The sequence below is a fragment of the Coregonus clupeaformis genome, chromosome 1 (genome assembly GCF_020615455.1).
Source record: "Coregonus clupeaformis isolate EN_2021a chromosome 1, ASM2061545v1, whole genome shotgun sequence".
In the NCBI taxonomy this organism is placed as follows: domain Eukaryota; kingdom Metazoa; phylum Chordata; class Actinopteri; order Salmoniformes; family Salmonidae; genus Coregonus; species Coregonus clupeaformis.
In genome coordinates, this window is record NC_059192.1 from 38231846 (window position 1) to 38254232 (window position 22387).

At 43.3% G+C, this 22387-nt stretch overlaps 1 long non-coding RNA gene across 1 annotated transcript in view; it reads left to right on the forward strand.

The window, feature by feature from the left end:
• LOC121582478 overlaps positions 1-22387 on the forward strand; it is a 64162-nt gene that overhangs the window by 24917 nt on the left and 16858 nt on the right. The window contains exon 2 of the long non-coding RNA XR_006003357.1: positions 4607-4758. This is a non-coding gene — a long non-coding RNA (uncharacterized LOC121582478). The remainder of the gene's footprint in view (positions 1-4606; positions 4759-22387) is intronic.

Consider the following 22387-nt stretch of genomic DNA (forward strand, 5'->3'; position numbering starts at 1 on the left):
GAAAGGGGGAGATATGTCGTGTGGGGAACCAGCTTTTTTCACCCGATTTGTCCAACTTATCAGCTCTAAAATGTAAATAAAAGACTAAAGAGTTTATATAATGTCACATTACATACAGTTGAAGTCTGAAGTTTATATACACCTTAGCCAAATACATTTAAACTCAGTTTTTCACAATTCCTGACATTTAATCAGAGTAAAAATTCCCTGTCTTAGGTCAGTTAGGATCACCACTTTATTTTAAGAATGTGACATGTCAGAATAATAGTAGAGAGAATTATTTATTTCAGCTTTTATTTCTTTCATCACATTCCCAGTGGGTCAGAAGTTTACATACACATAATTAGTATTTGGTAGCATTGCCTTTAAATTGTTTCACTTGGGTCAAACGTTTCGGGTAGCCTTCCACAAGCTTCCCACAATAAGTTGGGTGAATTTTGGCCCATTCCTCCTGACAGAGCTGGTGTAACTGAATCAGGTTTGTAGGCCTCCTTGCTCGCACAGGCTTTCTCAGTTCTGCCCACCAAATTTCTATAGGTTTGAGGTCAGGGCTTTGTGATGGCCACTCCAATACCTTGACTTTGTTGTCCTTAAGCCATTTTGCCACAACTTTGGAAGTATGCTTGTGGTCATTGTCCATTTGGAAGACCCATTTGTGACCAAGCTTTAACTTCCTGATGTCTTGAGATGTTGCTTCAATATATGCACATTATTTTCCTTCCTCGTGATGCCATCTATTTTGTGAAGTGCACCAGACCCTCCTGCAGCAAAGCACCCCCACAGCATGATGCTGCCACCCCCGTGCTTCACGGTTGGGATGGTGTTCTTCGGCTTGTAAGCCTTCCCCTTCTTCCTCCAAACATAACAATGTTCATAATGGCCAAACAGTTCTATTTTTGTTTCATCAGACCAGAGGACATTTCTCCAAAAAGTACGATCTTTGTCCCCATGTGCAGTTGCAAACTGTAGTTTGGCTTTTTTATGGCGGTTTTGGAGCAGTGGCTTCTTCCTTGCTGAGCGGCCTTTCAGATTATGTCGATATAGGACTCGTTTTACTGTGGATATACAGTGGGGAGAACAAGCATTTGATACACTGCCGATTCTGCAGGTTTTCCTTCTTACAAAGCATGTAGAGGTCTGTAATTTTTATCATAGGTACACGTCAACTGTGAGAGACGGAATCTAAAACAAAAATCCATAAAATCACATTGTATGATTTTTAAGTAATTAATTTGCATTTTATTGCATGACATAAGTATTTGATACATCAGAAAAGCAGAACTTAATATTTGGTAGAGAAACCTTTGTTAACAATTACAGAGATCATAAGTTTCCTGTAGGTCTTGACCAGGTTTGCTCCTCCATACAGACCTTCTCCAGATCCTTCGGGTTTCGGGGCTGTCGCTGGGTAATACGGACTTTCAGCTCCCTCCAAAGATTTTCTATTGGGTTCAGGTCTGGAGACTGGCTAGGCCACTCCAGGACCTTGAGATGCTTCTTACGGAGCCACTCCTCAGTTGCCCTGGCTGTGTGTTTCGGGTCGTTGTCATGCTGGAAGACCCAGCCACGACCCATCTTCAATGCTGAGGGAAGGAGGGAAGGAGGTTGTTGGCCAAGATCTCGCGATACATGGCCCCATCCATCCTCCCCTCAATACGGTGCAGTCGTCCTGTCCCCTTTGCAGAAAAGCGTCCCCAAAGAATGATGTTTCCACCTCCATGCTTCACGGTTGGGATGGTGTTCTTGGGGTTGTACTCATCCTTCTTCTTCCTCCAAACACGGCGAGGGGAATTTAGACAAAAAAGCTCAATTTTTATCTCATCAGACCACATGACCTTCTCCCATTCCTCCTCTGGATCATCCATATGGTCATTGGCAAACTTCAGACGGGCCTGGACATGCGCTGGCTTGAGCAGGGGGACCTTGCGTGCGCTGCAGGATTTTAATCCATGACGGCGTAGTGTTACTAATGGTTTTCTTTGAAACTATGGTCCCAGCTCTCTTCAGGTCATTGACCAGGTCCTGCCGTGTAGTTCTGGGCTGATCCCTCACCTTCCTCATGATCATTGATGCCCCACGAGGTGAGATCTTGCATGGAGCCCCAGAACGAGGGTGATTGACCGTCATCTTGAACTTCTTCCATTTTCTAATAATTGCGCCAACAGTTGTTGCCTTCTCACCAAGCTGCTTGCCTATTGTCCTGTAGCCCATCCCAGCCTTGTGCAGGTCTACAATTTTATCCCTGATGTCCTTACACAGCTCTCTGGTCTTGGCCATTGTGGAGAGGTTGGAGTCTGTTTGATTGAGTGTGTGGACAGGTGTCTTTTATACAGGTAACGATTTCAAACAGGTGCAGTTAATACAGGTAATGAGTGGAGAACAGGAGGGCTTCTTAAAGAAAAACTAACAGGTCTGTGAGAGCCGGAATTCTTACTGGTTGGTAGGTGATCAAATACTTATGTCATGCAATAAAATGCTAATTAATTATTTAAAAATCATACAATGTGATTTTATGGATTTTTGTTTTAGATTGTCTCTCACAGTTGAAGTGTACCTATGATAAAAATTACAGACCTCTACATGCTTTGTAAGTAGGAAAACCTGCAAAATCGGCAGTGTATCAAATACTTGTTCTCCCCAATGTAGATACTTTTGTACCTGTTACCTCCAGCATCTTCACAAGGTCCTTTGCTGTTGTTCTGTGATTGATTTGCACTTTTCGCACCAAAGTACGTTAATCTCTAGGAGACAGAACGTGTCTCCTTCCAGAGCGGTATGATGGCTGCGTGGTCCCATGGTGTTTATACTTGCATACTATTGTTTGTACAGATGAACGTGGTACCTTCAGGCGTTTGGAAATTGCTCCCAAGGATGAATCAGACTTGTGGTCTACAATTTGTTTTCTGAGGTCTTGGCTGATTTCTTTGGATTTTCCCATGATGTCAAGCAAAAAGGCACTGAGTTTGAAGGTAGGCCTTGAAATAAATCCACAGGTACACCTCCAATTGACTCAAATGATGTCAATTAACCTATCAGAAGCTTCTAAAGCCATGACATCATTTTCTGGAATTTTCCAAGCTGTTTAAAGGCACAGTCAACTTAGTGTATGTAAACTTCTGACCCACTGGAATTGTGATACAGTGAATTATAAGTGAAATAATCTGTCTGTAAACAATTGTTGGAAAAATTACTTGTGTCATGCACAAAGTAGATGTCCTAACCGACTTGCCAAAACTATATTTTTGGAGTGGTTGAAAAATGAGTTTTAATAACTGCAACTTCCGACTTCAACTGTACCTATTTGAAGGTTTGTGTTGAATTTGAATAGGGTTTTTAGGGCGGCTCTAAATTTATCTTCACTATTCAACTGTGGGTGTCACGGTTTTTGAGAGTCATGATGGCTCGTAGTGAATACGTGAAAAATTTACAATTGATTGAATTAACTATTGTTGAACTCACAAGTAATTAACTTTACACTCACCATTGATGATTTCTTGTTTTTAATCTGCAAAAGAAGCGCTACACCTGGTGGAAAGAGGCTTTAACAACTAGCTACAGGCTTGCTAGTTAGCATTACATTCCTTCTGCTAGGAGCCTTTTCGCTCTGGGAGACCTGTACACATTGGATACACCAATGTGTAACTTATAGATCTCCTGGCGCGAAGAAGCTATCCTGTTAACTGATGTTACCAATAATAGTTTTTCCTGTCAGCGAACATGTCTAGGTCCTAAAAGTTATGACATTAGCTACCTAGCCAGTTGTTTAGCTAGCTAGCTATTTATGACTATGCCAGAAATACTTTCTGGCTGTACATTGTATTGATCTAGCTAGTTAAGGTTATTAACCAGAGAGGCATTGAAGTCTTAGCTAATATTCCTAGCTAGTTGTCTAATGCTAGCTCTAAACAGCTGAGTTGACTTCCTATTTTATAAGGCCTTGGCGAGTATAATAACTAGCTAGCTAGCTAATTAATGTAAGTATTTGAAACCATCCAGTCCTATGATTAAATGTCTACAATTTTAAAGAGTGTTATTTGTTTCTGGCAGTGTAGATCTGATATCCACCTGTAATCCGCCAACACATTTGAAAATACAGTATAACCCCAATCAAAGTAAGTGCTTTTTTTTGTTTTACATTGACCCTTTTCTCAATATTGTAATACCATGATGTTCTACTGAAAACCTGCCTTTATCTACACTAAACAAACATATAAACGCAACATGCAACAATGTCAGAGATTTTACTGAGTTACATTTCATATAAGGAAATCAGTCAATTCAAATAAATTATTTAGATAAATATGTATTTTATGCATATGAAACATTTCTGGGATCTTTTATTTCAGCTCATGAAACATTTACATTTTAGTCATTTAGCAGACGCTCTTATCCAGAGCGACTTACAGTTAGAGTGCATACATTTTTATTTTTATTTTTTCATACTGGCCCCCCGTGTGAATCGAACCCACAACCCTGGCGTTGCAAGCACCACCAACTTAGCTTCACGGGGCCAATGGGACCAATACTTTACATCTTGCATTTGTATTTTAGTATATGTACATGGGTGTGTAATATGTGTACATCTCCCTCCAATGCGACACTCCAGGTGCCAGCCCACATAGAGAAAGTTCTGGAGGAGGTGACCCGCTTCACCCCTCGGTACATGGAGGAGATGGAGTCTTATCTTTGACCAATCACAGCAGGAGGAGAGGAAGAGAATTAGCAAAGAGCCGCAATGGATGTCACCAACAATGAAAGGTAGGATATAACTGCGGTCAGACTGTTACTAAGAGGGTGTGTGTGGATGGTCATTCTTTATCTCATCTCTCACTGATCATTTCTGTCATGCCCTGATCTCTCATTCCCCCACTCTCTCCCTCCCCTTTCTCTTTCTCTCTTCCCCTTTTCCTTGTCTCTCCTTCTCTCTCCCAGTGTGAAGGATTTGTATAATGAACTCCACAATACTCTCATGACCATCAATGAGCAGGTCACCCGGGTGGCGCAGTGGTCTAAGGCTCTGCATCACAGTGCAAGCTGTGCCACTAGAGATCCTGGTTCTAATCCAGGCTCTGTCATAGCCGACCGCAACCGGGAGACCCACAGGACGGCGCACAATTGGCCCAGCGTCATCCAGGGTAGGGGAGGGAATGGCCAGCAGGGATGTAGCTCAGTTGGTAGAGCATGGCATTTGCAACGCCAGGGTTGTGGGTTTGATTCCCACGGGGGGCCAGTATGAAAAATCAAAAAATAATGTATGATAAGAGCGTCTGCTAAATGACTTAAATGTAAATGACAAACTGCGCTGGTGAAAGAACACCCACAGACTGGTCTTAGTTCCAGGTGCAACATACAAACACACACACACACACACACACACACACAATTGGAAGTTAATGGGGCATAATAGAGTGTACTGTAATATGGGATCATGTAGACTTCAGACACTTTGTTATTGTCAGAGTTAGTCTAATGTGGTGAATACTGTTACAAGCCAAAGTACTGAGTGCCTTCGGAAAGTTTTCAGACCCCTTGACTTTCCCACATTTTGTAATGTTACAGCCTTATTCACATGTTTTTTTTTTTTTTTAAGAATCCCTCATCAATCTACACACAATACCCCATAATGACAAAGCAAAAACGTTTTTTAATAAATTTTTGCTAATATACAGTGGGGGAAAAAAGTATTTAGTCAGCCATCAATTGTGCAAGTTCTCCCACTTAAAAAGATGAGAGAGGCCTGTAATTTTCATCATAGGTACACGTCAACTACGACAGACAAAATGATGAAAAAAAATCCAGAAAATCACATTGTAGGATTTGTAATGAATTTATTTGCAAATTATGGTGGAAAATAAGTATTTGGTCAATAACAAAAGTTTCTCAATACTTTGTTATATACCCTTTGTTGGCAATGACACAGGTCAAACGTTTTCTGTAAGTCTTCACAAGGTTTTCACACACTGTTGCTGGTATTTTGGCCCATTCCTCCATGCAGATCTCCTCTAGAGCAATGATGTTTTGGGGCTGTCGCTGGCCAACACGGACTTTCAACTCCCTCCAAAGATTTTCTATGGGGTTGAGATCTGGAGACTGGCTAGGCCACTCCAGGACCTTGAAATGCTTCTTACGAAGCCACTCCTTCATTGCCCGGGCGGTGTGTTTGGGATCATTGTCATGCTGAAAGACCCAGCCACGTTTCATCTTCAATGCCCTTGCTGATGGAAGGAGGTTTTCACTCAAAATCTCACGATACATGGCCCCATTCATTCTTTCCTTTACACAGATCAGTCGTCCTGGTCCCTTTGCAGAAAAACAGCCCCAAAGCATGATGTTTCCACCCCCATGCTTCACAGTAGGTATGGTGTTCTTTGGATGCAACTCAGCATTCTTTGTCCTCCAAACACGACGAGTTGAGTTTTTACCAAAAAGTTCTATTTTGGTTTCATCTGACCATATGACATTCTCCCAATCCTCTTCTGGATCATCCAAATGCACTCTAGCAAACTTCAGACGGGCCTGGACATGTACTGGCTTAAGCAGGGGGACACGTCTTGCACTGCAGGATTTGAGTCCATGGCGGCGTAGTGTGTTACTGATGGTAGGCTTTGTTACTTTGGTCCCAGCTCTCTGCAGGTCATTCACTAGGTACCCCCGTGTGGTTCTGGGATTTTTGCTCACCGTTCTTGTGATCATTTTGACCCCACGGGGTGAGATCTTGCGTGGAGCCCCAGATCGAGGGAGATTATCAGTGGTCTTGTATGTCTTCCATTTCCTAATAATTGCTCCCACAGTTGATTTCTTCAAACCAAGCTGCTTACCTATTGCAGATTCAGTCTTCCCAGCCTGGTGCAGGTCTACAATTTTGTTTCTGGTGTCCTTTGACAGCTCTTTGGTCTTGGCCATAGTGGAGTTTGGAGTGTGACTGTTTGAGGTTGTGGACAGGTGTCTTTTATACTGATAACAAGTTCAAACAGGTGCCATTAATACAGGTAACGAGTGGAGGACAGAGGAGCCTCTTAAAGAAGAAGTTACAGGTCTGTGAGAGCCAGAAATTTTGCTTGTTTGTAGGTGACCAAATACTTATTTTCCACCATAATTTGCAAATAAATTCATAAAAAATCCTACAATGTGATTTTCTGGATATTTTTTTCTCAATTTGTCTGTCATAGTTGACGTGTACCTATGATGAAAATTACAGGCCTCTCTCATCTTTTTAAGTGGGAGAACTTGCACAATTGGTGGCTGACTAAATACTTTTTTTCCCCACTGTATAAAAAAATAAAAAAAACACTGAAATATCACATTTACGTAAGTATTCAGACCTTTTACTCAGTACTTTGTTGAAGCACCTTTGGCAGTGATTACAGCATCGAGTCTTCTTGGGTATGACGCTACAAGCTTGGCACATCTGTATTTGGGGAGTTTCTCCCATTCTTCTCTGCAGATCCTCTCAAGCTCTGTCAGGTTGGATGGGGAGCGTTGCTGCACAGCTATTTTCAGGTCTGTCCAGAGATGTTCGATCGGGTTCAAGTCCGGGCTCTGGCTGGGCCACTCAAGGACATTCAGAGACTTGTCCCGAAGCCACTCCTGCTTTGTCTTGGCTGTGTGCTTAGGGTCGTTGTCCTGTTGGAAGGTGAACTTTCGCCCCAGTCTGAGGTCCTGAGTGCTCTGGAGCAGGTTTTCATCAAGGATCTAAAATCCTGCAGGCTAACTCCATTTATCCTGAATGAAGTGTATGAGCCACGAGTTGAGGACCAATTAAATCAGATACCCTGCCTCTCGCAAAGATTGTCATCATCCCCTTGATTTGAGGAACACAACTGATTTATATGTTTTATTAATCAAATGGTTTTTTTTGTGTAAAAAAATAGCATTGTAAAAATACTTTACACATTTAAGGACAGCATTTGCTTTCCAAACTGTAAGTTTTTCACGTAATTGTATTTAAAAATTTGCGAATGGCAAACTGACAGCTTCAACCAACCAAAGACATATAATCCATAGATGACAGTTCCCATTCAAGTCAAGACTGGCAGCCATTGCTAGTGTACCCATGAGTTTAACAGTCAAATTGCCAGGGTTACAGGTTCCAAAACCCTTCTTTGGATTAGGTGCTTGTGCATTGATAATCACACCAAAGACAGCATTAATGATAAGTAATAAAATAGACAGCACTTCTAAAATCCTATTTCACACCATAGCCTGCTGAATTTTCAAGATAACTTTTCTTTCATTTTGATTTCGGCTAAAAATGAAAATGTGGCACTGACTTGCCTATGGATTGATCTTTCAGCATTGTCTCAATGAAGAGTTTGACTAGCCATGTGAGACATGCATGCCAGTTACAAGCCTGCTAGAGTTAGCGGCAGGCGGGCAAGCAATATCTATCTTTGTAGTACGGATGAAGCCTGACCTGGAATGTGAAGCTAACTGAGGCTGGCTAGCTTTATAAAAGTCTGAGTAGATCTAGCTTTCTTCTTAGTATACCACTCTGGTGACAGACACAGTGAGACACTGTGACACACACACACTAACCACCATTCCCTTGTATCGCTCTCTGTTAGTCTAATGGCTGCCCAGCTAGCACAGTGGAGGCACTGAGTGGGGGCACTCAGCTGAGAGTCAGACTCGGCCAACGTCATGTGGCCCGAGTCTGGGCCGCCTTCGGCAGTATTACTTATGGCTAGGATGCGGGGATTGAGCTAGGGCCGATTCCGGTGTGAGTTATCTGGCCCAAATTTATTACTTGGAGCTCAGGCCGATTCCGGTGTGAGTTATCTGGCCCAAATGAATTACTTGGGGCTCGGGACGATTGTGGCTACTCTCTGGCAGATGATTACACAGGCTGCTTTATATAATTCATATTTATTTATTTTTCCATATTTTCTCATTGTTTCTGTGATCAAAAAATATAATTAACATTTATATTACATTCTTTAAGAGTCTTTCCTGTTTAAGTAGTATTTTAGTATTTTGATACGTTGTGCAAGGCAATTGATCAGCATTAAAAACGTTGTTGATGGGGCCTCCCGAGTGGTGCAGTGGTCTAAGACACATTGCAGTGCAAGCTGTGTCGCTACAGCTGCTGGTTCGATACCCATCTGTGTCGCAACCAGCCTTCGCCTCTCCCGAGGCCGTACAGGAGTTGCAGCAATGGGACAAGACTGTAACTACTAATTGGATATGACTAAAAGGGGGTAAAAAATAACTTTTGGGATGGGTATAATTTGTATGTATAATAGTAATATTTAAAATTATTAAATCTGGTAATTTTGTATACATTTACTTAAATTTGCATCGGCCCGCTTCTGGGATGATTGGGATGGTAAGATGCCGGCAAAGTCGGCTGAATTCCGGTAGACTGAAATGGCCCGATGTACTTGGGCCGATTCTGGGTAGTCATTCATTTTGATTCCGGGCCAAGTCCGACACCCGATTCCGGGACGATTCAATCAGTTCTGGAAGAGGGCCGCTTCTGGGCGGGATGCCAGTGGGATGTTCAACTAGGAGACGTACAAAGTCAACTCCACCTATGGCTTTGTCTCCATGTACACATGAGTATCATCCCCTCAGCTCCTCAATGTCTCAATGACTCCTCAATCTTTTTAGGTTGATGATTAGTTGATCATTTGAATCGGCTGTGTAACAATAGGGCAAAAACATTTTTTTGCGCCCCTTTGGTCCCCAGATCAGAATTAAGAAGTGCTGTTCTATGTCGACTAATCACATTCCCCACCTCACCTCGCCATGGCTACCATATGTAGACATGATCCAACTCTGTGAACATATTGACTATACTACACGACTGCCCTGTTTCTAGCGCCTAGCCAACTTTGCAGTATTTTTCTTTTGTGTGTGTGTGTTATTTCTTACATTATTTGCTCTGAACATTTCTTTTATTATTACCTACAGCCAGAAATCACTTTTTGATATTAGATTGGCGGTCAGAGATTTGACTTCCCTGACCTGGATCCTTTGTTTGAACTTCCCGAGGCAGCTCTTCATCCCGGGGGCTGCACCAAAACGCAGACGCCGGAGAAGAGGTAGAAGGAGTCGGGCCGAGCTCCCTGCCATCCAGGACCTCTATACCAGGCCATGTGAGAGGAAAGCCCTAAATATTTTCAAAGACTCCACCCACCCAAATCATAGGCTGTTCTTTCTGCTACTGCACGGCAAGCGGTACTGGAGCGCAAGTCTGGGACCAAAAGGCTCCTGAACAGCTTCTACCCCTAAGCCATAATCAAATGGCTACCCTGACGTATTTGCATTGAGCCTCTTTTTATTTGCACTGACTCTCTTGCACCGGCTCAATACACACTCACTGTACTCTACCCACACACTCACACATACTACACTGGCACTCCAACACACACATACACACACACGCTACATATGCTCACACACATGCATATTGACGCCACACACACACACACACACACACACAAACACACACAGACACACTTTCACTTTAACTCTACCTACATGTACATATTACCTCAACTACCTCATACTCCTGCACATTGACATCAGGTACTGTAACATATACAGTTTTTTATGGAATCTTGGCTCTCTCCGGCACTCTCCATTCAGCCAATGGGCTTCTCCGTCCATTGCGCGGACAGGAAGAAAGACAGGAACTCAAGTCCTTTTGTTCTCCCGATCTGGAATACCTCACCATCAAATGCCGAACGTAATACCTCACAAAATAATTTTCTTCGGTCATCGTCACTGCCGTGTATATCCCCTCCCCAAGCCAATACTGCGATGGCTCTCAAGGAACAACACTGGACTAAGTGCAAACTAGGCCACATGTATTGTAGCTAGGGGACTTTAATAAAGGAAATCTGAGGAAAATGCTACTGAAATTCTATCAACAGATCTCCAGTGCTACACAAAACCTGGAACATTGCTACTCTCCTTTCCGGGACGGCTACAAGGCCCTCCCCTGCCCTCCCTTCAGCAAATCAGATCATGCCTCCATTCTGCTTCTCCCCACCTATAGGCAGAAACTTAAACAGGAAGCTCCCTTGGTAAGGACTTTTCAACATTGATCTGACCAATCGGAATCAATGCTTCAAGATTGTTTTGATCACGTGGACTGGGAAATGTTTTGGTCACCTCTGAGAATAGGATCGACATACACTGACTCGGTGACTGGGTTCATCAGGAAGTACATAGCGGATGTTGTTCCCACTGTGACAATTAGAACTTATCCAAACCAAAAAACGTGGATAGATGACAGCATTCGCGCAAAACTGAAAGCGTGAACCACCGCAGTTAACCCTGGCAATGTGACTGGGAACATGGACATGTACAAACAGACCAGCTAAGACTGTAAGGCAATCAAAGAGGCAAAACAACAGTACAGGGACAAAGTGGAGTCGCAAATCAATTGCTCAGACACGTAACGCATATGGCAAACAATCCAAACAATCATGGATTCCAAACAATCATGGATTATAAAGGGACAGCCAGCCTCGTCGCAGATACCGCCGCCTCGCTCCCGAACGAGCTAACAACATTGAGCCGCCGAGACGGGCCCCCGACACTCACGAGGACTGTGTGCTCTCGTTTTCCATCGCCAACATAAATAATTTAAGCGTGTTAACCCTCGCAAGGCTGCCGGCCCAGACCAAGTGCAGAACAGCTGGCTGGAGTGTTTACGGACATATTCAATCTCTCCATATCCCAGTCTGTTGTCCCAAATTGCTTCAAGATGTCCACCATTGTTCCTATACCCAAAAAAGTGAAGGTAACTTAACTAATTGACTATCGCACCGTAGCACTCACTTCTGTCATCATGAAGTGCTTTGAGAGGCTAGCTAAGGACCATATCACCTCCACCTTACCCTACACCCACTAACATTTTCATATCGCCCCAACAGATCCACGGACAATGTAATCGCCATTGCACTGCACACTGCCCTATCCCACCTGGACAAGAGAAATACCTATGTAAGAATGCTGTTCATTGACTACAGCTCAGCCTTCCAAGCGCATCACTAACCTCTCCTTCAACGTCAACAAAACGAAGGAGATGATCGTGGATTACAGGAGACAGCAGAGAGAGCACGCCCCCATCCACATCGATTGGGCCGCAGTGGAGACGGTCAAAAGTTCCTCAGCCTGCACATCACTGACAACCTGACAGCGTGGTGAAGAAGGCGCAAGAGTGCCTTTTCAACTTCAGGAGGCTGAACAAATTCAGCTTGGCCCCTAAGACCCTCACAAACTTCTACAGATGCACCATTGAGAGCATCATGTCGGGCTGTATCACCGCCTGGTATGGCAACTGCACCATCCGCGACCGCAGGACTCTCCAGAGGGTGGTGCGGTCAGCCCAACGCATCATCTTTGGCACACTGCCTGCCCTCCAGGACATCTACAGCACCCGGTGTCACAGGAAGCCCAAGAAGATTATCAAGGACCTCAGTCACCAGAGCCACGGCCAGTTCAACCCATCTAGAAGGCGGAGAGAGTACAGGTGCATCAAAGCTGGGACCGAGAAACTGGGAAACAGTCACCACTAGCTGGCCTCCGCCCAGTACCCTGCCCTGAACCTTAGTCACCGTTCTAGCCGGCTACCACCCAGTACTCTACCCTGTACCTTAGAGACTGCAGCCCTATGTATATAGTCATTGAACACTGGTCACTTTAATAATGTTTACATACTGTTTTTTCCTCATCAACCTACACACAATACCCCATAATGACAAAGCGAAAACAGGTTTTTAGAAAACAGAAATACGTTATTTACATAAGTATTCAGCAAGAGATTATGGAGTACTGTGTGTAGATTGATGAGGGGGGAAAAAAACAATTTCATCCATTTTAGAATAAGGCTGTAAGGTAACAAAATGTGGAAAAAGTGAAGGGGTCTGAATACTTTTCAAATGCACTGTATGTTTACAGTATACTGTATTCTAGTCATGGATCACCCTATATAATTAATAGCATTTTTCTGGATTATGTGTGCATTGTTTGTTTTTTTACAAGGTAATACTGCACTGTTGGAGCTTGAAACACAAGCATTTCACTGTCCCTGCGATAACATCTGCAAATCTATGTACGCAACCAATAAACTTTCATTTGAATGAATGTTTGTTACATGTACCTGTTTGCTTTCTTTGCCGACGACAAGGATGTAAGTTAGATATGAGAGCCTCCCGAGTGGCTGAGCGGTCTAAGGCACTGCATCGCAGTGCTTGAGTCGTCACCACAGACCCGGGTTCGATCCCGGGCTGTGTTGCAGCCGGCCGAGACTGGGAGACCCATGAGGCGGCGTACAATTGGCCCAGCGTCGTCCAGGTTAGGGGAGGGTTTGGCCGGCCGGGATGTCCTTGTCCCATCACGCTCTAGCGGCTCCTTGTGGCGGGCTGGGCACATGCACGCTGATTTTTGGTCGCCAGTTGTACAGTGTTCCTCCGACACATTGGCTTCCGGGTTAAGCAGGCAGTGTGTCAAGAAGCAGTGCGGCTTGGCAGGGTCATGTTTCGGAGGACGAATGGCTCTCGACCTTCGCCTCTCCTGAGTCCGTACGGGAGTTGAAGCGATGGGACAAGACTATAACTACCAATTGGATATCACAAAAATTGGGTAATTTTTTTTTGTTGCAAAAAGTTAGATATGAGAGCATTGCTTGGTTTAAAAAAAAAGTTTCAGTGTTGCTATAGTTTGCAAACAAAGTAATTGTGACACTAGTTTTTGCATGTGATCATGGTGACAGTCTATCATAGAGATGGGCAAATTTAGTCCTCGGAATGCAATTAGTTTAATCAGGTGTGTTAGCTGGGGCTGGGGAAAAAGTGTGACACCAATCAGGCCCCCCGAGGGCTGGAGTACCACGATGAGGATGACCAGATCGAGATGGAATCAACAGACTCGACTCAAGATTATCTGATACAGGGCTCTCCTGGAGAGTAACCATCTAATCTAGTGCACCTGATTATAATAACTAGCTGGTTAATAAGCTACAGAAGGGTAACTCTCCAGGAGACCTGAACCTCCACCTAGTCCCCCCACCCTTTTCTCTTGTAACCTCTCTCCCTCTACTATAGCCACTTTGGTGATTGGACTGAGAGGGATGTAAACACAGACAGCTTGCAGCTACCACAGTTAACAATGTGTGATTCATTCACCATTACATCATTTAAAAAAAGTATTTGTTTCCTGTTTGTTTGTGCCAAGGAGGTCCAGTAAGTTAATATGAATAGTACTGATGACTGTTTTACAATCATGTTGGTAAGATTGACTTGAGTGAAATATTGCTATGTTTGGCCCCCGCACAGTACCCTGCCCTGAACTTTAGTCACTGTCACTAGACGGCTACCACCTGGTTACTCTACCATGCACCTTAGAGGCTCCTGCCATATGTACAGTGCATTCGGAAAGTATTCAGACACCTTAACTTTTTCCACATTTTGATACGTTACAGCCTTATTCTAAAATTGATTACAATTATTTTTTACTCATCAATCTACACACAATACCCCATAATGACAACGCAAAAATAGTTTTTGGGACATTTTTTGCAAATGTATTAAAAACAGAAATACAGTACCAGTCAAATGTTTGGACACACCTACTAATTCCAGGGTTTTTCTTTATTTTTACTATTTTCTACATTGTAGAATAATAGTGAAGACATCAAAAATACGAAATAACACATATGGAAACATGTAGTAACCAAAAAAGTGTTGAACAAATCAAAATATATTTCAGATTCTTCAAATAGCCACCCTTTGCCTTGATGACAGCTTTGCACACTCTTGGCATTCTCTCAACCAGCTTCATGAGGTAGGCACCTGGAATGCATTTCAATTAACAGGTGTACCTTGTTAAAAGTTAGTTTGTGGAATTTATTTCCTTCTAAATGCGTTTGAGTCAATCAGCTGTGTTGTGACAGGGTAGGGGGTGGTATACAGAAGATAGCCCAATTTGGTAAAAGACCAAGTCCATATTTTGGCAAGAATAAGCAAAGAGAAACGACAGTCCATCATTACTTTAAGACATGGAGGTCAGTTAAGCCTGAACATGTCAAGAACTTTGAAAGTTTCTTCAAGTGCAGCCGCAAAAACCATCAAGCGCTGTGATGAAACTTGCTCTCATGAGGACTGCCACAGGAAAGGAAGACCCAGAGTTAACTATAATAATAATAATAATATGCCATTTAGCAGACGCTTTTATCCAAAGCGACTTACAGTCATGCATGCATACATTTTTCGTGTATGGGTGGTCCCGGGGATCGAACCCACTACCTTGGTGTTACAAGCGCCGTGCTCTACCAGCTGAGCTACAGAGGACCACAACTAAGCTTCACAGATATCAAGTAACAAACACATCTCAACATTAACTGTTCAGAGGAGACTGCATGAATCAGGCCTTCATGGTTGAATTGCTGCAAAGAAACCACTACTAAAGGACACCAATAAGAAGAAGAGACTTGCTTGGGCCAAGAATCACGAGCAATGGACATTAGACCGGTGGAAATCTGTCCTTTGGTCTGATGAGTCCAAATTTGAGATTTTAGTTTCCAACCGCCATGTCTTTTTGAGATGCAGAGTAGGTGAAAGGATGATCTCCACATGTGTGGTTCCCACCGTGAAGCATGGAGGAGGAGGTGTGCTTGTGTGGGGGTGCTTTGCTGGTGACACTGTCAGTGATTTATTTAGAATTCAAGGCACACTTAACCAGCATGGCTACCACAGCATCCTGCAGCGATACGCCATCCCATCTGGTTTGCGCTTAGTGGGACTATCATTTGTTTTTCAACAGGACAATGACCAAAAACAAACCTCCAGGCTGTGTAAGGGCTATTTGACCAAGGAGAGTGACTGAGTGCTGCATCAGATGACCTGGCCTCCACAAACACCCGGCCTCAACCCAATTTAGATGGTTTTGGATGAGTTGGACCGCAGAGTGAAGGAAAAGCAGCCAACAAGTGCTCAACATATCTGGGAACTCCTTCAAGACTGTTGGAAAAGCATTCCTCATGAAGCTGGTTGAGAGAATTCCAACAGTGTGCAAAGCTGTCATCAAGGCAAAGGGTGGCTACTTTGAAGAATCTAAAATATATTTTGAATTTTGAAATTTTTGGTTACTACATAATTACATGTGTTATTTCATAGTTTTGATGTCTTCACTATTATTCTACAATGTAGAAAATAGTACAAATAAATAAAAACCCTTGAATGAGTAGGTGTGTCCAAACTTTTGACTGGTACTGTACCTTATTTACATAGGTATTCAGACCCTTTGCTATGAGACTCGAAATTGAGCTCAGGTGGATCCTGTTTCCATTGATCATCCTTGAGATGTTTCTACAACTTAATTGGAGTCCACCTGTGGTAAATTCAATTGATTGGACATGATTTGGAAAGGCACACACCTGTCTATATAAGGTCCCACAGTTGACAGTGCATGTCAGAGCGAAAACCAAGCCATGAGGTTGAAGGAATTGTTCATAGAGCTCTGAGACAGGATTGTGTCAAGGCATCGATCTGGGGATGGGTAACAAAACATTTCTGCAGCATTGAAGGTCCCCAAGAACACAGTGGCCTCCATCATTCATAAATGGAAGAAGTTTGGAACCACCAAGACTCTTCCTAGAGCTGGCTGCCTGGCCAAACAGCAATCGGTGGAGAAGGGCCTTGGTCAGGGAGGTGACCAAGAGCCCAATGGTCACTCTGACAGAGCTCCTGAGTTCCTCTGTGGAGGTGGGGGAATCTTCCAGAAGGACAACCATCTCTGCAGCACTCCACCAATCAGGCCTTTATGGTAGAGTGGCCAGACGGAAGCCACTCCTCATTAAAAGGCACATGGCAGCCCACTTGGAGTTTGCCAAAAGGCACCTAAGGACTCTGAACATAAGAAACAAGATTATCTGGTCTGATGAAACCAAGATTGAACTCTTTGGCCTGAATGCCAAGCGTCACGTCTGAAGGAAACCTTGCACCATCCCTACTGTGAAGTATGGTGGTGGCAGCATCATGCTGTGGGGATGTTTTTCAGCAGCAGGGACTGGGAGATTGGTCAGGATCGAGGGAAAGACGAATGGAGCAAAGTACAGAGAGATCGTTGTTGAAAACTTGCTCCAGAGTGCTCAGCCCCAGTCTGAGGGCCTAAGGTTCACCTTCCAACAGGACAACGACCCTAAGCACACAGCCAAGACAACGCAGGAGTGGCTTCGGGACAAGTCTCTGAATGTCCTTGCGTGGCCCAGCCAGAGCCCGGACTTGAACCCGATCGAACATCTCTGGAGAGACCTGAAAATATCTGTGCAGCGACGCTCCCCATTCAACCTAACAGAGCTTGAGAGGATCTGCAGAGAAGAATGGGAGAAACTCCCCAAATACATGTGTGCCAAGCTTGTAGCGTTATACCCAAGAAGACTCATGGCTGTAATCGCTGCCAAAGGTGCTTCAACAAAGTACTGAGTAAAGGGTCCGAATATTTATGTTAACTTGTCATTAAAGTTTTTTTGTATATACATTTGCAAAAATGTCTAAAAACCTGTTTTTGCGTTGTCATTATGGGGTATTGTGTGTAGATTGATAAGGGGGAAAAAACTATTTCATCCATTTTAGAATAAGGCTGTAACGTAACTAAATGTGGAAAAGTAAAGTGGTCTGAATACTTTTGAATGCATTTTATTTATCGCTATTTACTCAAAACAGTTATTGAGTTTCCAGGATGATAAATATTTGAATTATTGATATGCAGTTACTTTTATGTTGACTCCACATTCAAAGATGCATTCTTGCAATGCAAAATGTTTTCTCGTTATCCCAGAAACGCAGTTATGTTCTCAATATAATTTTTTGTCGTATTTTTACGTAAATGAGTGATAAGATGTGATTGTACAGATAAAAATATTATCACTCGATAGCTAAGTTACTGATTCAATTATTATTGCTGAGATAATGAATCAACTAATATAATATTTTTGGTTTAATTTTTTGGTGTGTAAGTATATTTCTCCTGTAAAGGAGAGAGAAAAAGAGAGAGCATGGAATGACAGTAAGGAAGAGTGAAAGAGTGAGCAAAAGAGTAAGAGGCATCTGACATCCTCAGGCAACTGAATGAGTAGTAGGCCTAGTGTATGATGAATGGCCTAGCAGTGTGACTAACGGTGAGTATTGCGTTCAGGAGGAATTTGAGCTCTGGAACTGTTCCAGTCAGGTAGAGATTAGAGGTGTGTTGTGAGTGTGGTAACAGGGACTGTCAGTGCAGAGGATGCCGCTAACAGGGAAATCTTTTCCCTACCCAAATGTACTCTCTCGCTCTACGGCTACGCTCTCTCCCTTTCTCTCTCTCACTCTTCCTTTCTCTCTCATTCCACACTTTCTCCTTTTCTCTCCCTCTTACTCTTTTGCTCACTCTTTCACTCTTCCTTACTGTCATTCCATGCTCTCTCTTTTTCTCTCTCCTTTACTCTCTTGCTCCACATTCTCTCACTCTCTTTTTCTCTCCCCCTTAATCTTTCATTACCTTCCTGACTCCATCTCTGCCGTGTTGCCACCCTATTGCTCCCTTATCTGAGTAAAGGCAAAAGATGAAAGAGAAAAGGAGCTGCATGGTGAAATGATAGAAGCGACACTCCATCCCCAGTCCCGTTACTCGAAACTCCAAGGCCCCAGCCCGGGGTGACAGCCACTGGAGTGGCGGTGGTTGTTTGTGTGTGTTTGTGTGTGCATGCGTGCATGTTTGTGTGCACGCAAGCGTGTGTGTGTCCAGGGTGGTCCATGGACCAGACAGTGCTGGGCTGGGCTAGGCAGAGCTGGCCACATTGTTGTCAGGGCCTGGGGTCTGCCTGTCAGACCAAGCACTCATCCTGAGGGCCCCTTGGAGGTTCATGTCAGCACATGCTGCAGACTGTCTCTCTCGTACAGCTTTTGTTTGAGAAGTACTGATGATTTAGTTATCAATATGGCCTAATGTGTGGTTTTTTGTGTTGGCATTATACATTATACGAATTTGTATGAGGAAATGTTCTGGAAAAGTCTGAAAGCATTTTTAATACAGAAACATTGTGCTTTGTGCAGAGGCAATGTCCTGTAAGATGCCGTTTTAGCCTCCAGCGATGTGTTTGGTTTTCACTTCATGTATTTCCACTCTGCAGACTGACTCAGTGGCAGATCAAGTAATATACCTGAACCCAGTGTGACTGTATCTGCCAGTGTTTACAGACGGCTAGTTGCGGAAGCTTCCGTAGCCTGGCGTCCTTCATCAACCAAATCTAAACTATTCGGTTTAATAATAAGAATACACTGGCAGGGTGCACTTCACCACTGTAGCTGCAGCCGCAGGCACATCTCAGGTATGTCATGACACCAGATGTGCACACACACACACAGGATACTCTAACCTCAGAGATGACCAGAGATGTCAGATGTTTTGCCTGCAGATTTCATTTCATGCCTGAGAGGTGGTTTTTTTTGCGGGAGGATGTAACCCAGATTTACCTTTGCCTTGAGTGGAATGAGATGGGTTGTTTCAGTGTTTTCCATTAGTGCTGGCTGTCGGCTAATCAGCTGGTTACAGAGTCATTTTCATCCAGCTACTTTTTCCACTTCGCATTAACTAGGCTAGATTTCATTCAAACATTTCAATTAGTTAGTCCGTCGAGCCCCTCTCCCGCTAAAATGAACTATATGCATCTTCTAGCGATCTATTGATAGGATAGGTGCCTGTCAGTCACAAAGTGAGCGATGACAGGGAAATGCAGTCTGCTGTCTGTCCCGCCTCTGGGTAGAATTTGTGTGCGCTGTGGTGGGCTGCAGTCGGAGGAGGGAAAAAACATGATGCTCGTGAATTTGCACATCCCAATGTAATGTAAGTGGTAACGATGAGTCGAAATCCACCTAGCCTAATTATTGTTTTCTGGTACATTCATTTATTATTTTGCATGTTTCACATAGCCAGCCCCGCGGAGTTGTGGTGCAAAGATCATTTACTGTGCTTTGATTGACAACTGAACAGAAAGAGTTGACTAGTTTATAAAAGGTGTCCAACTGACTTAATAAAGTGTATCTCCTATATCCATTTTCCATTCATAAATCATGCAACATGGTTATATGTCCATGGTATCACATCGGGACAAGTAAACTAAAGGATTTACTAGGTTTCCTTTCTTAGGATGTCAGGGCTTGCTAAAGTGAGTGACTCTCATCTCGTCAGTCAGTGTAGCCTGTAAGAAAGCCATTCATTTGAATCCCTAATTTGCAGATTATCTGCAGATAAATAATGAAAACATTCGATGAAGATAGGTAGTGAGAGCCTCATTCTGCTCCAAATATGATAATTAGGGAATTAATTTCAGGAATTCAAACGGAATTCAACAATATATATTTTTTAATTGACCTTAAAAGGGAATCAACTAAAAGTATTGAAAATGTATTACTTTGCACAAGTTTATCATAAGACATGAACAGAATGCATCAGTGATTCCTATTTCTTGCAACTTTCTGAAGAGGCAACGAGAATGCCCATCTGTGTGTGTGCGGTGCGCACGTCAACCACTTTGTGTAGCAGTTAGCGATAATGCTATTGAAAACAGTCTTGGTAGATGGAAAGGCTTTCCCAAAAACCTTCTCAATTAAATGTTAACTTCTAAGTAGCCTATGCTTACCTGGCAGAATGATATCACAATTATTTTCATCAATCCAGTCTGTATTTGTTTTGCAAACTCTACCACCACAGCTAAATAACAGCCTCTTGCTAAGTTTGCACTTGAATTAAAATGTAAATACACCCCCCAAAAAATGACACAAACATCATTGTGGTAATTCATATCATGCAGGAAAACTATAATCTTGAGACTATAATCTCAAGAGAAGACGTTCATGTTAAAAAAAGGTTTAATGTTCTCTTACATAGAAAATACTGTAGTCCTGATCATATAGACCTAGACCTAGATGATATCCAAAACTACTAACTATACACTGAATTCATACATTTTCAGTAATTAAAATTACTGTCTTTCTACACAATACCACAGCACATTTTTCAAAACAAATCAAATCAAATTGTATTTGTCACATACACGTGTTTAGCAGATGTTATTGCGGGTGTAGAGAAATGCTTGTGCCTCTAGCTCCGACAGTACAGTAATATCTAACAATTTCACAACATATACCCAATACACACAAATCTAAGTAAGGAATGGAATTTAAGAATATATACATTTATGGACAAGCAATTACAGAGCGGCATGGACTAAGATACAGTAGAATATTATAGAATACAGTATATACATATGAGATGAGTAATGCAAGATATGTAAACATTATTAAAGTGACTAGTGTTCAATTTCTTAAAGTGGCCAGTGATTTCAATAGGCAGCCTCTAATGTGCTAGTGATGACTATTTAACAGTCTGATGGCCTTGAGATAGAAGCTGTTTTTCATTCTCGGTCCCAGCTTTGATGCACCTGTACTGACCTCGCCTTCTAGATGATAACGGGGTGAACAGGCAGTGGCTCGGGTGGTTGATGTCCTTGATGATCTTTTTTGTCTTCCTGTGGCATCAGGTAATGTAGGTGTCCTGGAGGGCGGGGAGTTTGCCCCCGGTAATGCGTTTGGCAGACCGCACCACTCTGCTGTTTCCTGAAGGCCACGATCATCTCCTTCGTTTTGTTGACGTTGAGTGAGAGGTTATTTTCCTGGCACCACACTCCCAGAGCCGTCACGTCCTCCCTGTAGGCTGTCTCGTATTTGTTGGTAATCAAGCCTACTACTGTTGTGTCATCTGCAAACTTGATGATTGAGTTGGAGGCCTGCTTGGCCACGCAGTCATGGGTGAACAGGGAGTACAGGAGGGGGCTGAGCACACACCCTTGTGGGGCCCCAGTGTTGAGGATCAGCGAAGTGGAGATGTTGTTTCCTGCCTTCACCACCTGGGGGCGGCCCGTCAGGAAGTCCAGGACCCAATTGCACAGGGCGAGGTTCAGACCCAGGGCCTCGAGCTTAATGATGAGCTTGGAGGGTACTATGGTGTTGAATGCTGAGCTATAGTCAATGAACAGCATTCTTACATAGGTATTCCTCTTGTCCAGATGGTATAGGGCAGTGTGCAGTGTGATGTCGATTGCATCGTCTGTGGATCTATTGGGACGGTAAGCAAATTGAAGTGGGTCTAGGGTGACAGGTAAGGTTGAGGTGATATGATCCTTGACTAGTCTCTCAAAGCACTTCATGATGACAGAGGTGAGTGCTACGGGGTGATAGTCATTTAGTTCAGTTACCTTTGCTTTCTTGGGTACAGGAACAATGGTGGGCATCTTGAAGCATGTGGGGACAGCAGACTGGCATAGGGAGAGATTGAATATGTCCGTTAACACACCAGCCAGCTGGTCTGCAAATGCTCTGAGGATTAACATGCTTAAATA